The sequence below is a fragment of the Leptonychotes weddellii genome, chromosome 3 (assembly GCF_054177405.1).
Source record: "Leptonychotes weddellii isolate Sample4059 chromosome 3, ASM5417740v2, whole genome shotgun sequence".
NCBI lineage: Eukaryota > Metazoa > Chordata > Mammalia > Carnivora > Phocidae > Leptonychotes > Leptonychotes weddellii.
In genome coordinates, this window is record NC_138371.1 from 55,933,463 (window position 1) to 55,948,827 (window position 15,365).

General features: G+C 42.2%; 1 pseudogene; it reads left to right on the top strand.

Annotated features, from left to right (window-relative positions):
* The first annotated feature begins 11,952 nt into the window (after window positions 1-11,952).
* Window positions 11,953-12,428, top strand: LOC102726386 (U1 small nuclear ribonucleoprotein C pseudogene; annotated as a pseudogene).
* The last annotated feature ends 2,937 nt before the right edge of the window (window positions 12,429-15,365 follow it).

The following is a 15,365-nucleotide window of genomic DNA, read 5'->3' on the forward strand; positions in this document are numbered from 1 at the left end:
CATCTAGCAGCAAATCCTTAAGCTAGGGCTTGATCACAAGTAGTTTACTTGGGAGGTAACCCCCAGAAACACCAATGAGGGAGTGGGGATGTGAGGTCAGAGGGGAAGGAAGCCAATAAGGCATGCATTACCACTGTGGGCAACTGGTGGTCAATGCTGCTGGGGAATCTGGAGATGACACGAGGGATACACCTCAGAATTGTCCCAACCAGGGGCTGAGGAAGTTGTATTTACCCACCCACATGTCATCATCTGGAAATGGCTGAGGGATGCTTTAGGGGCATTTACTCTTCAGGCTTGCTTTGAGAGTGGGCAGAGTGGATAAGCGGCCAAGTGTGCTTCCTCAGACAGAGTCACATTCTCCAAAGTGCCCCTAACACATGTGGCAGACTATTAACTGAAGATTTGGGGTAACAGAGGGGATTTACATCTAAATGAAAAAATTCATTCTAAATGAACTTTTAAACTGAATAGTGAACATTGCTATTTGTAAAGGTCCTTGCCATCCCTCCCCTCACCGTTTGTTACGGGTTGAACTGTGTCCCCCCAAAAAAGATATGTTGGAATCCTAATTCCCAGTACCTCAGAATGTAATCTAATTTAAAGATAATGTCTACACAGAAGAAATCAAGTTAAAATGAGGTCACCAGGATAAGCCCTAACCTAATGTGACAAGATCCTTATAAAAAAGGGGACATTTGGACACAGAGACAGACGTGTGTGGAGGGAAGATGATAAGAAGAGACACAGGCAGAAGACAGCCATCTGCAAGCCAGAGAGATAGGTCTGGAACAGATCTTTCCCTCAGAGCCCTGGGGAGGAACCAACCCTGCCTACACCTTGATCTTGGACTTCTAGCCTCTAGAACTGTGAGACAACACATTTTTGTTCTTCAAGCCACTCAGTTTGTTGTACTTCGTTACAGCAGTCCTAGGAAACCAATACCCCATTGTACCCAGATCCCCATGCCACCAAGACCTTTCTCTTTCTCTTCTGTATTCCCACTATCATGCTCTTTTGCATAACAGGGAAAGATTCAAATTTTCTGTGATTTTATTGTGAAAAGCAACTGAATGCTCTTTAACTCTTTCTCATCGAGGTTAATCTTCAAGGAGCCTAGCTGTTCATGACCAATCCCATTCATTAGGCTTTCTTAAAAAAAAAAGAGAGAGAGAGAGAGAGAGAGCACACAGTTCTTTCCCTACCAGTTAACTTGTTAACTGTCTGGCCTACCAGAATAAAGACCACATTTTCCAGCTCTCTTGCACCTAGATTTGGCCATATGACTATGTTCTGGCCAGTGGAATATAAACATAAGTATCTTAGGGGGATTTCCAGTAACCTTTCAAGGAAAATGACAGGAGGTATGAACCCTTTATCCTCTTCTTTGTTCTGTCTTGTTGGTTATAGACAGATAGCTGGACATAGAATCATCACTGGGGCTTAGGAAGAAGCCATTCCTTGGGAATGGAGGCCATGCTATCTAAAATAAGATAGAAGGAGCCTGGATCCCTGAGATCTTTATGGAGCAAGCCACAGTACTAGCCCTGGGATGCTCATTTTTGGACTTTTACATAAAAAAAACAAAAACAAAAACAAAAAAACCCTTCTTTTTAAAGCTGCTACCCCCTCCCCCATTCACAACTCAACCCAATTCTAACGTATATTCCTTTAGCTCTTACAGCTCCATCACAAATTGGAAAATTCCTTTAGTGTTTGCTAGCTGAAATCTTCCAAGAGAAAGAGCTTTCTAGCCTCATTTTTTAAATGCTTACAGCAGAGATGGCTGGCTTCCACCAGAGATTTTGGTTCCCTTTCTACTGTGTAGAGTCGTGCTTGGGAAGTAGTTGTACAGTCTAGGAATACAGTCAACCTCGCATGTAGGTGAAACTGTGTGTCTCACTTATGAACCAAAGCTCTTAAGAAGCACCTGTTCTCACTTCTCCATCCTCTCTTTCCCCGTTAGCCAGCTGGAAGAGAACTCTAAGGCCATAAGGGGTAGTGGAGTAATTCTATGGAAGGAGACTGGGATCCTGAATTACCATGTAGAAAGCTACCTGCCAAATATCATGTTGAATTATAAGGTGAAAAAGAAATAAGCATTCTTTGTGTAAACACCTGAAATTGAGAGATTTCTCTGTTTCAGGAATTAGCATTACCCTAATACAAGGCAAATCTATATGCCAGGGTCCCCCTTTCTGACTGTGGATTGGCTGCCTGTGGTAGATGTTGAACTGCTCAACAATTATATCTGGTTCCCCTCCTTGAGGAAGGATTATACTTCCCTGTCATCTTGATCCCAGGCTTGGTCATGTGACTTGCTTTAGCCAGTGGAATGTGAGTAGAAGTGATATGCTTAATTTCCATATAGAAGCCTTTAAAAGCCAAAGGATGATTCATCACTAGAAAAGAAGAGGTTAGCAACTGGCCAGCAACCAGTTCTCCTTCTCCGTGGGATACCAACAGGTAGTAGGTGGGATTAAAAGAAAGGAATTATTCTTTGTAAATGTGCTAAGTACACTTCCTGGTGACAGATAATAGGGAATCATCACCTAGGAAATGCTTTCAGCCGGACACTTATCTATGTGGCTTAAGGTAAACAAATTTGAAATTTATGCATTTATGGGGCATGACCCACTGGAAAACTGTCAGTCAGCTATGTAATGATTAGAGTATAAATTAGATATTTCATAACCGAAAGTCTCCCTTTTTCTAAGTGAAGCCTTCCTTAAAATTTTAAATCTGAACAAGAAAGAATGTGTTCTAATGCAGAAAGGGAGAACCACACTGGTGGTCCCGAGTTTCTCCATGTTTCATTTGTATCTTGGGATTGCCTGTATCTTTTGAATTATTAATACATTTTAGTACCTGGTAAGATTTATGAGCACTGTGAGTCTGATGTGACAATTCAACCTTTTGTATCATCTTGGCCATTTCGTTCCTCTGCTGTGTGACCAGCAATGCCCCAGTAGGTGGTGCCCCTTCAACCTATCTGGAATTGAAAACAGTTTGGAGAGGAACCCGACCTGGCATATCATGGACATGGGTATGATCATCACCCCTCTCCCCACCATATTCTTCTAAGCCATTAATACTGTGGGTGTTACTTGTTAAGGCAACATAACCTAACCTATCTTGACTATCCTGGGGTCAAGCATCTGCTCTTGGCCAAGTTTTAGGTTGGAATAACATGCTTAGATCCACACCTTCATCAGGATATTCTAGGCAGGACAGTCCCTTAGAAGGGGCTATGGGTAGGTAGGTAGAGTGATCATGTTTACTGCCACTTTATTTCTGACCACTGGCACTCTCCATAGTCCTTTGCGATAGGATTGAGCAACTGTATTATTTAGGATTCTTTTGACTGTAAATGTCAAACTCAATTCAAATAACACTGGCCCACTCTCTTACACCATACACAAAAATTAACTCAAAAAGAATTGAAGGTTTGAATGTGAAACCTGAAATCATAAAACTCCTAGAAAAAAATATACGCAGTAAGCTCTTTGACATAAGTCTTGGCAAAGCGTTTTTAGATTTGACATCAAAAGCAAAGGTGACAAAAGCAAAAACAAAGCGGGACTGTATCAAACTAAAAAGCTTCTGCTCCGCAAAGGAAACCATCAACAAAACAAAAAGGCAACCTACCAAATGGGAGAAAATATTTGCAAATCATATATTTGATAAGGGGTTAATATACAAAATGTATAAATAACTCATACAACACAATAGCAAAAAAACGCAATCGGATTTAAAACTATGCAGAAGAGGGGCACCTGGGTGGCTCAGTCAGTTGAGCGTCTGACTCTTTTGATTTCAGCTCAGGTCATGATCTCGAGCCCTGCATTGGGCTCCCCACCCAGTGGGGAGTCTGCTTCTCACCCTCTCTCTCTCTCCCTCTGCCCCTCCCCACCACTCACATGCGCTCTCTTAAAGAAATAAATAAATCTAAAAAAATAATAAAAAATAAAATTAAAATAGGCAGAAGACCTGAAGAGATGTTTTCCCAAAGAAGACATACAGGTGGCCAACAGGTATATGAAAAGATGCTCAACATCACTAATCATGAGGGAAATGCAAACCAAAACCACAATGAGAGATCACATCATACCTATCAGCATGGCTATTATCAAAAAGACAAGAAATAACAAGTATTGGCAAGGATAGGAGAAAAGGGAAACCTCGTGCACTGTTGGTGGAAATGTAAATTGGTACAGCCACCATGAAAACAGTATGGAGCTTCCTCAAAAAAAAAAAAATTGAATGGGTAAAGAAAATGTAGTGTATATACACAATGGAATTTTATTCAGCCATAAAAAAGAGGTAATCTTGCCATTTGCAATGACATGGATGGACCTTGAGGTCATTATGCTAAGTGAAATAAGTCAGACAAAGATACTGTATGATCTCAGTTATATGTGGACTCAAAACAAAAATAAGATCCAAGCTCATAAATACAGAGAACAGATTGGTGGCTGTCAGTGGCAGGGGGTCAGGGGGCGGAAAAATGGGTAAAGGTGCAAGCTTCCAGTTATAAAATAAATTAGTCTTGGAATGTAAGGTACAGTATGGTGACTATAGTTAATAATACAGCATTGCATATTTGAAGATTGCTAAGAGAATAAATCGTAAAAGTTCTCGTCACAAGAAATAAATTGTAACTATGTAAGATAACATGTTAACTAGACTTACTGTGGTGGTTGTTTGCAATATATACAAATACCAAATCATGTGCTACATCGGAAACTAATATAATGTTATAGGTCAATTATACCTCAACTTAAAAAAAATTCAGACTGAAATATTCCTTATACCCACACTCCTGTGGTCCCCCCAAATCTTCTCCAGGCCCAGAATGCACCCACAGTGTAATAAAAAACAGAATGATCAGAGGACAGATGGTCTCTGCCTAGAATGAATCTCACCACTGCATTTCTGCTAGCCGGTGTCTTGAATAATGACCTTCTAAATGTCAGACTTCGGTCTTAAGGACCAAAGAGTTCCAACCTGCCTTATCAGATGCCCCCAGTTCCAGGCCCTCAGCTTCTTGCTAACCACCGATCGCTGTAGGCCACCCCCCAGTCTTCTGCCTCTTTGGTTCCAGACTCCTAAGGCTCGGCAGCTGCTGAGTTCCCCTGGTCTATCCCGGCTCTCAGGGGTCCCTGGCACTCCTGGCCACTTTCCACCAGCGTAAATCAGCTGCTGCCTCTGCCCCGATGTGACGGCTTCCTTTGAGGGACTAAAACACCACTCACACCCCTGCATTTGGCAGGTGAAGCGAACTAAGTATGAAATAAACTTGGGCGGGCCACAACTGCGGCTCAGTGGAGCCGACTGTTTACCCACTAGGTGGCGTCTACCGAGCCTGAAGAGAAAGCTTTCCTGTTAAAAGCACAAGGGAAGTGTTCTTGTGCTTCTCTTCTTCCTTTCTATTTATTCCACTCACCACCATCACCACCCCCACTGCCTCCAACCCTAAAAGTAAAACTAAAACAAGGCACCTTTCTACTTCTGGAGGAATCCCTGGAGGATTCCGGCTTCTCTCGGACTCCCCTGACCTGAGTAAGGCAAGAAGGCGGTGCTTTTACCTTAAGTCCGCCATGATTGCCAGACTAGTTTTGCCAATGGGTCGTAATTGGAGCCAGCTGAGGGCCAGTAACCTTACCTCATCCCATTCCTTCCTTTCCGCTGATTTTCTCCAAAGCCCACAACCGAGCTTAGCCCGGGGTTTCATTTTCTTCTCTTTTCTTCTTTCCCCCTTTCTCTCTCTTTTACCTTTGTTCCGTTTTAAATTTACTTTGGAAGGCAGTGCAGTGGCAGAAGACAATGTCTACTATCAATTCAGCAGGACTTAACTACAGGGACTTTGGCGGACATTAGTATTGGCGCAGGCACACGTACACTGGGGTTCAGCCTGTGAATTTGCTCCCACAAAGTAAAAACTGAAGCCATGCTGATAAAAGACATTGCTATCTCGAGGTCGGAGTTGTGCCTCTGAGTTCTTTATAGCAGCTGATTGTCTATAACCCATTTTCCCAGGCCACATGTGCATGGAAGTAAAAATAAGGTCATAGCAGTAGGAGCAAACCCCTGTATCTTTGGGGCTACCCCCATCTGCTATCGGAGGGAACTCCAGGCCTGCTCAAATTCTCCCTAGCTTGTTCAGAAAGCCCCAGGAGTGCAAGTGGCGGTGCTGTCCTTCAGGTACCAGGGGGAGCTCACCATTTCCTCCAGCCGAGCTGGGATGCCCTCTCCACTGCCTCCTTCCTGCTGCAGCTCTTGCCGGGACGTACCAAAGGCCCAGGTAGGGGCCGCCCCAGCAAGCCGGAGTGTGGGATATGCTCTCCTACATCTGCAGGCCATCCCCACTTCACTAAATCACCCAGGCACATGGAGCCATTTCCTTGATTGGGCCCCATGGGGATTCCTTTTGTTCCTTCCTTCCAATGTGTAAGTACTTAAGAAATCTACTGAAGTTCTTTGACTTCATCTGCTCACAAATTGGTTGAGCCAGCTTCATGCCCTTTCCTTCGTTTTGGTTCTCCACAGTCATTTGGGGAAAAAGTCATCTCTCCAGGTGGTTTCTCTCTTCTACGAAAGGGTAGGGCAGCTTGCCTCCTATTAGCAGAACATAAGATCTTTGGTGCCTAATCTGTTACTATAAATTCATTGTAAGCATTTTTGAACAATCCTAATTCAGTGGAGTAAAACATGAAACTGTTTTGTCTTCCAGTCTCTGGTCTCAACTGTTGAACCTCTTTTCCTCACTATGCAGTGAACCCTTTAGGGGCAGCTTACATTCCTTAACAGTCCAGCTTGCTTGCTTGCTTGCTTGATTTATTTATTTAAAGATTTTATTTACTTATTTGACAGAGAGACAGCGAGAGAGGGAACACAAGCAGGGGGAGTGGGAGAGGGAGAAGCAGGTTTCCGCGGAGCAGGGAGCCCGATGATGCGGGGCTCGATCCCAGGACCCTGGGACCATGACCTGAGCCGAAGGCAGACGCTTAAAGACTGAGCCACTCAGGCGCCCCTATTTATTTATTTTTTAAGCACTAAAAAGGTCACTTTTAAATGTCATCTAAAAATAACCACTGTTTACAAGTTGGCATATTTTTTCCCAGAGAATTTATTTTACACGGTCGTGTATTTTCAACTAGGGTTCACCACTGAGACGCAAGGGCCGTTTTAAAACCCTTATTTAATCCGCAGCAGGCGTCACGACCTCAGCAACCTCCCCACCTTCCCTACACACCACACACTCGCACCGCCATCCAGAGTTGCTCCCGAGAGCGAGACGCCGCGGGAACGCGCGTGTCCTGACGCCGGGCTTGGCCCGCCCTACGCGCCATCGTGCCGTCCTGCCATCCGCGCACACTCCGTGGCGGCTTCCAGAACCTTCCACGTGGGCTTGCTGCGGGCACCCTTCAGGTGACTGCACAACAGCGGCCCTCCCGTGCCCCCAGCCCCCGAGGCCAGGCCTGGGGTGGTCAGGGAAGCCCGGTCCCCTCACACTCATGCCCGGATTCCCTCACCTCCCAGGCTTGGGACGCACGCCCCGAGGTCCCCAGTTCCAGCTCTCCAGTCCGTTTCCCCATCTCGCCCGCAGCTGTGCCTCCAGGGACCTGAGGCGGGAGGGGCGGGCCGTGAACTGGGGCGCTCCTCTAGTGGAGGGGTAGCTAGGTGCTCTGGGATGCCTCCTCCCCTTTGACTGCTAGGCTCCAGCGGCTCTGGGGTGTTGGGCCCCAGCTCACAGTCCTGACCAAACGCTTCTGTCCTCTCTGGGGAGGAGGTGGGGTTGGAAATCTGGTTCGAGGCCACGACTAGTGTTGGAACGGCCAGTTCTAGCACCTCGCAGTAAGCTGTGAGCCGGGCGAGCAACTTAATGGTGGTCAGTTCTCTTTAGAATGTGGTCTTACTGCTTTTTGACTCTGTAATCGGATCTAAGCACCAATTTGGGGACAAACAGAAAAGCCTCACTCAGAAGCCTACTACAGAGTACAGAACCATCCCTCATGCCCTCATTCCCTCATACACACACGCTTTGAGGACCAGGAGCACAGGCAAAGTCTGGAACAGCTCACCAAGCCATATCCTCCTGCCATTTGGTCTGCCTGTTGTTCCTGCATTCGCGCTGCTGGAGTGACCCAAGGAGCACCCTGATGGCCAAGTCGTCCTGGCCTTGGAGCAGAAGCATCTGCAGCCCTGGCAGCGGGCTAGCTTTGTCCTTTTCACCCTTCTCTCTTCCCTTGAGTCCTTGAAATGTATTTATGGCTGGGAAAAAAAATACACTCGAAAGTTAACCACTTGGAAGCCATCATCATTGGAGTCTTTTTTCAAGCCAAACTTGATCCAATAATTGAGATCTAGACATAAGGCATGGCCCTTTCCCCAAAAAATTCCCATGTGGATTCCACTCTGTTATGTGGCTACAAAGCCATAAAAGCTTGTGTTCTGTGTGTCTCACAGTTTGTAGTGAAACAACTTCTCTTCTTACCGCCTCTTCTTCAGATTTCTGACACTAGTTCTCAGGAATAATCCAAGGGCTGCCGCTTCAAAAATTAAAATCTCAACCAGACATTTCCTGCTGAGCTTAATGGATTCCTGTTCATACCGAATCATTGTCCTTAGACCCTTAACTGTCTCTTTTCCTCCGATGAAGTTTTTGTCAGGAGGTACCTTGGCCCCCAGTGCGAATTTAACTCATGGTGGATCCTACCCATTGCCAGCCTCCCACGACGTTCTCGTGCCTTATCCCTGAACCGATGAATATGTTACCTTACATGATAAGAGGGAGTTTGCCGATGTGATCAGATTATGGATCTTGAGATGGGGAGATTATGCTGGGTTATTTAAGTAAGCCCAATGTAATCACAAGGGTCCTTATAATGGAAAGAAGGGGACAGGACTGTCCAAGGTGAGGATGCCAAGTAGGGCTATGAGCCAAGGAATTCAGACAGCCCCTAGCAACTGGAAAAGTCAAGGAAATAGAGTCTCTCGTAGAGCTTTCAGAAGGAATTCAGCTCTATCTCCAGGACTCTAACAACATAAATTTATGTTGTTTTAAGCCACTAAATTTGTGGTAGTTACAGCAGCAATAGGAAACTAACATAGCCCTTTGGACAAGCTGAGCCCTTATTAAAGAATCTTAGGGTGAACATAGTGTAGGCTTCCAAGGTGGGGCCCCTGTTCCATCTGTTATGTCCAGGGCAAGATTGCTTAGGCTTCTCACATGTTGCTTTACTCATGGAATCCTTATTGTCTATGGCTTTATGACCTCACTTCAGGAATATCCTCAGCCTGTCTAGGGTCAAGTGTCCAGCCCTATGGTCCAGGGGATGGAATGTCCTGATTTGCCACACTTGAGTCAGGTGATCTCTAGACTCAGGGAGTGGGCTCATCCCTTCAAATTACACTGGGCTATTCTGTTAAAGGAAAATTAGAGTAATGTGATCAGAAAAAGGAAGACTAGATGCCAGGCAGGCATAAAACACAGATGTTTATTATGGAGGCTGAGGGAATAAGAAGCAGCTTTGGAAGTGGTTTTATTAGAATATTAAAGCAACCTTGTATTATAAAAAATTCCAGTCTTCAGCCCCAAATATAGTAAGATCCCTTTCATTAAATTGCTTTACATCATTTGGTCAGATTAAAGGATTTTAAGATTTTTGCAGGTAAATTTGATGCATGTATCTGGTTTCCTTTATCTGTAAGAGACAACAGAATCCCCATAATGCCTAGGAGCAGGGCCCCTTGATGTGACTGAAACATTTCCTGTTTAACAAAGTCACCTTATCTAATAGTTACCCTTTCCAGCTTCAAGGCAGCAAATCACCTGGATCCTTGTGCTTTCAAACCAGCCTCACAAATGATGCCCAGGAATTAAAGTTAGAGAGCTCATTCTCAGAGAGGGGCTATTAAAAGGCTTCAGTAAAGAAAAGTTCAAATGCATGCAGATCAAGGAAAAAGAAAATTACCCAAATGGAAGGTCTGAGATGTAAGAACATATCATGCATAAATAGAGTGGTAAATTTGTGGGTATAACTAAGCAAAAATCTATTGAATAAAACTATTAATAATAAACAGATGATACAGTTAAAAAAGAGAGACCTAAGATACTGGATAACAACGGCATGTATATTGGGAGGACGATGATCAGAGTCAAAGTGATCTAAGGTTCTTATATGATTTATGAGGAAAGTAAAATTATTAACTTTTGAAATTGTAAAGTCATGAAATGGTAAAGTATTCATGCTAATATATTTAGGGTAAGCAATGAAAAACAGACATTAAGACTGTAACTTATGAGCAGTTATATTCTCATAAGTTAAAAGAGAAGAACAACAAACAAAAGACAAACCTCAATTAATTAAAATCTTTTACAAGAAAGGGGAAAAACATAAAAGGATAGGACAAATAGCACAAAATAACATAGTAAAATTAATCCAAATATAACAGTAATCACAATAAATGAAATCCTTCAGTTAAATGACAAAGATGGAAAAGATAATAAAATTTAGCTATATGAGACACACCTAAAACATAAGGATACATAAATATAGTCCAAAGAGGAAAAAGCTTATATTAGAAAAAAGCTATATTAAAAAGCTATATTAAAGAAATGTGGTATAGCTGTATTAATATCAGACAAAATGGAAAAGAAGGCAAAAAAGTGGGTCAGCATATAATGATAAAAGTTATGAATCATCGGAAAAATATGACAATTATAAATTTGTTTATACCCAATAACAGAGCAAAAATTAAACTACAAGGAAAATTGACAAATCCATCACATTTAGAACTGAGTGACAACAAAATCATTGTGTGTCAAAACTTGTGGTATATAGCTAAAGGGATAGATGCTTGAGGGAAATATCTATCCTTAGATACTTCCATTAGAAAAGAAGAAATGCTCAGAATTAATGACCTAAGCATAAAACTTGAGAAGTTAGAAAAAGTTACAGCAGATAAGACTTTTATTTTATTTATTTATTTATTTATTTTAAAGATTTTATTTATTTTTTAGAGAGCGAGCGAGAGAGAAACAGCATGAGAGGGGAGAGGGTCAGAGGGAGAAGCAGGCTCCCCGCTGAGCCGGGAGCCCGATGTGGGACTCGATCCCAGGACCCTGGGATCATGACCTGAGCCGAAGGCAGACGCTTAACCATCTGAGCCACCCAGGCGCCCCAGATAAGACTTTTAAAAAAAGGTAGAAAGGAAATCATAAACACAGAAGCAGAAATTAATGAGGTAAAAGCAATCATACAGTAGAGAGCATTTACCAAGACATTCTCTGAACAGTTTAATGAAACTGACAAGCCTCTGCTGAGATTAATCAATAAAAAAGGAAAACAGGGGTGCCTGGCTGGCTCAGTTGGAAAAGCATGTGACTCTTGATCTCGGGGTTGTGAGTTCAAGCCTCATGTTGGATGTAGAGATTACTTATAAATAAAATCTAAAAAAAGAAAGAAAGCAAACACAATTACCATTATAAGGAAAAAAGTGAAGACTGTAACTATGGATGCAACAGATTGAAAAAAGAAGATAGCAGGAAGGGAAAAATGAAGGGGGGGAAATCGGAGGGGGAGATGAACCATGAGAGACTATGGACTCTGAGAAACAAACTGAGGGTTCTAGAGGGGAGGGGGTGGGGGGATGGGTTAGCCTGGTGATGGGTATTAAAGAGGGCACGTTCTGCATGGAGCACTGGGTGTTATACGCAAACAATGAATCATGGAACACTACATCAAAAACTAATGATGTAATGTATGGTGATTAACATAATAAAAAAAAGGAAGAGGTTATTATGGACACCTTTATGCCAATAAATCTGAAAACTTAAAAATATGTAAAAATTCCTAGAGAATGTAACTTGCAAAAACGGACTCAAAAAGACCGGGAGGTCATTTCCAGGTGGGGCAGGACAGAGTGGCCAATGGCCTGTAGAGCAACATGTCTAAGTTTTAATGTGACTGCTGTGACACATTCCTCACCCATGACTCTCCATCTGTGAGGAAGACACACTGCAATGGTAGGAAACAGAAAGAGAATGTGAAAAACTACTATCAGAAATGGATGGAAGAGCAGGCTCAGAGCATGATCAACAAAACAACCGCAGCATTTCAACAAGGAAAGATACCTCCTACTCCATTCTCTTCTCCTCCTCCTGCAGGGGCAATGATCCCACCTCCCCCCAGTCTCCTGGGTCCTCCTCTCCCTGGTAGGATGCCAGCACCCCATATGGGGGCCCTCCCATGATGCCAATGATGGGTCCTCCTCCTTCTGGGATGATGCCAGTGAGACCTGCTCCTGGAATGAGGCTGCCTATGGGAGGTCACATGCCAATGATAAGACCTCCCACCCGTACCATGATGGTGCCCACTTTGGTAGTGGGACCAAAAAAAAAAAAAGCAGTTTGTGAAATATGAAAATAAAATTGTCAACTCATTTAGTTAAAAAAAAAGGCATGGAAAACAAATTGTTTATGAGTAATACTATATTAATTAAACATTTATTTATTGCAGAAACTTAGCAAACTAGGAATAAAAAGAAATTTCTTTATCCCAATAAAGGGGATCTATGAAAAAACCTAAAGGAAACATAAAACTGAATGGTTACTGGTGAAAGCATTCCCTCTAATATCAGGATTAAGGCCAGGGTGCCTGCTACCAACACTTTTTTTCTGCATTGGACTGCATATCTTGACCAGTGCAGCATATCAAGGAAAAGGGGTGGAGGAAGGTATCAGAATCAAAAATGAATAAATAAAGCTGTCATTATCTGTAGATGGTGTATTTCTCTATTTGGAAAACACTAAAGAACCAAAATTTTTTGAGTTTTAGCAAGCTTTCTGGATACAGAATCATTACCCTAAAGACAACTACATTTGCATACCTCAGCAACAGTTAGAAAATATAATATTTAAAAAAGATTTATTTATTTATTTTAGAGAGAAAGAGAGCATGCATGAGCAGGAGAGAGAGCAGATGAGGTAGAGAGAGAATCTAAAGCAGACTCTGTGCTGAGCATGGAGCCCGACGTGGGGCTCAGTCTCACAACCCTGAGATCATTACGTGAGCCGAAATCAAGAGTTGGATGCCCAATTGAACTACCCAGGTGCCCCTGGAAAATGTAATTTTTAAAAGATGCCATTTTGGGGTGAACTAGATCAAGAGGATTAAGAATACACTGACGATGGTGAGGACTGAGTAACATATAGAATTATTGAATCATATATAGTACACCTGAAGCTAATATAAGCTAATATAATATTGTATATTATATTGTTATAATTGTTAATTGTACTTCAATAAAAAATGCCATTTAAAATAACAACAATATAGGACACCTAGGAATAGATCTATCAAAAATTGTGCATATCTATTGTAAAACCTTACTGAAAGACATTGAAGATGACCTAGTTAAGTGGAGATACGTACTATGATTATGATTACTATATCCAATATGAAAATATGCTGATGCTCTTCAAACTGATCCACAGATTCAATAAAATTCCAATAGGATTTTTTTGTGGAAGTTGATGAATTGATTCTAAAATTATGTGGAAATTTATATGGAAGAGTAAGGGCTAATAATAGCTCTCACTCTTGAAGAAGAACCAAATACCAAAAAAATCAATTCAAGACAAATAGAGACTTAAATGTGAAAGGAATAAAACCATAAAACTTAGAAGCCAATATATATAGGAAAATATCTTTATGACTTTAGGGTAGGGAAGAATTTCTTAAGACACACAAAAAAGCAGAAAATGTAAAGATAAATAACTGATGAAGTCCACTACATTAAATTTAAGAACTTATGTTTTCAAAAAAGACCATTAAACAGATGAAAATTTAACCTCCAAATTAGGAGAAGATTTGCCAAACGTATAATCAAAAAGAATTAGTACTTGGAATGTATAAAGAACTTCTAAAGATCATAAGAAAAAGACAAACAACTCAACTGAAAGTTGGACAAAGGGCATGATTTAGGCATTTCATAGAAGAGAGAACACAAATGATTCATAAAAGTATGAAAAGATGCCTCATTTTCAATCAGGGTAAGACAAATTAAAACCACAATGAGATATTATTTCATACTCACTAGACTGGCAAAATTATTAAGCCAAGTGATGGTGAGGTCATGGAACAACGTGCTGCTGGTTAATGTGCAACTTGGTATGACCGCTCTGCTTTACTCAGTGAAGTTCAACAACATGACCCAGCGATTTCACTTCTAGATATAAACCTTAGAAAAATATGTTTTTTACACGTGCACCAGCCAGCAAGTATAAGAATGCTCATAGCAACACTGGCCTTAAAGGCAGGAAACTGGAAAAAAATTAATATATCCACCCCCTATAAATGGATAAACCAACTGAAGTATGTTCATGCAATGGAATAGCTGTAAAAAATGAATGAATTCTGGCTGGAACCATCATCAAAGGTAAATCTCAAAAACATGAGGCCACCACATAAGGCTGTGATTGCAGGCTGTGGCAATGGGTCCAGTAGGCACTGCAGTCTATTCTATGCTCCATGTGCCAAGCTGTACACACTGGCACAGGGATGCCTATCCCTGAAGGGAAGGGTGTCTTTTTAATTTTTTTAACTGCACAAAGACCCTCTATAGGTTAGCTCTGGTCCCACAAAATCATAAGGTTGAATAGAAAGACAAATCAGAGAAGTACATACATTCTGTATTATTGTATTTCTATGAAGTGTGAAACCAGGTAAAACTAAACAATAATGATTCATATATATGTGGTAAAACTATATAGAAAAACAAGAGAGTGATTAACACAAAATTCAGAATAGTTGGTTATTTCTTGGGAAAGGGGAAGCATCCAGTTAGGAAGGGTTCATGATGGGTTAGACAGCTCTAAGATAGATAATATTCTATTTCTTTGGCTGAGTAGTGGGTACTCGCGTATCATGTTGTCATTCTTTATCCTTTACACGCCTGTTTTTTTTTTTTTTTTTAAAAACCTCCTATATATTCCACGTAATGATTTTAAATAAAAGGCACTCCACCCAAGAGTACTTACTGCCTGAGGAGAAGGGCTCCCAACAAAAGGTTTGGACAGGGTAGCTTGCCAAGGGGCCCAGAGCTGAGGGTCTGAGTCCTAAGTAAGCCACAGGAGGGGAGACGCTGACTGCCTCATGTGCAATGAGGCGGGAGGACCTCAATGGGATGCGTCAAAAGTGCTTCATGAAAAAGCAAAACCACAGCAAGATGGGGCACCTGGGTGGCTCAGTCATTGGGCGTTTGCCTTTGGCTCAGGTCATGGTCCCAGGGTCCTGGGATCGAGCCCCGCATCGGGCTCCCTGCCCTGTGGGAAGCCTGCTTCTCCCTCTCCCACTCCC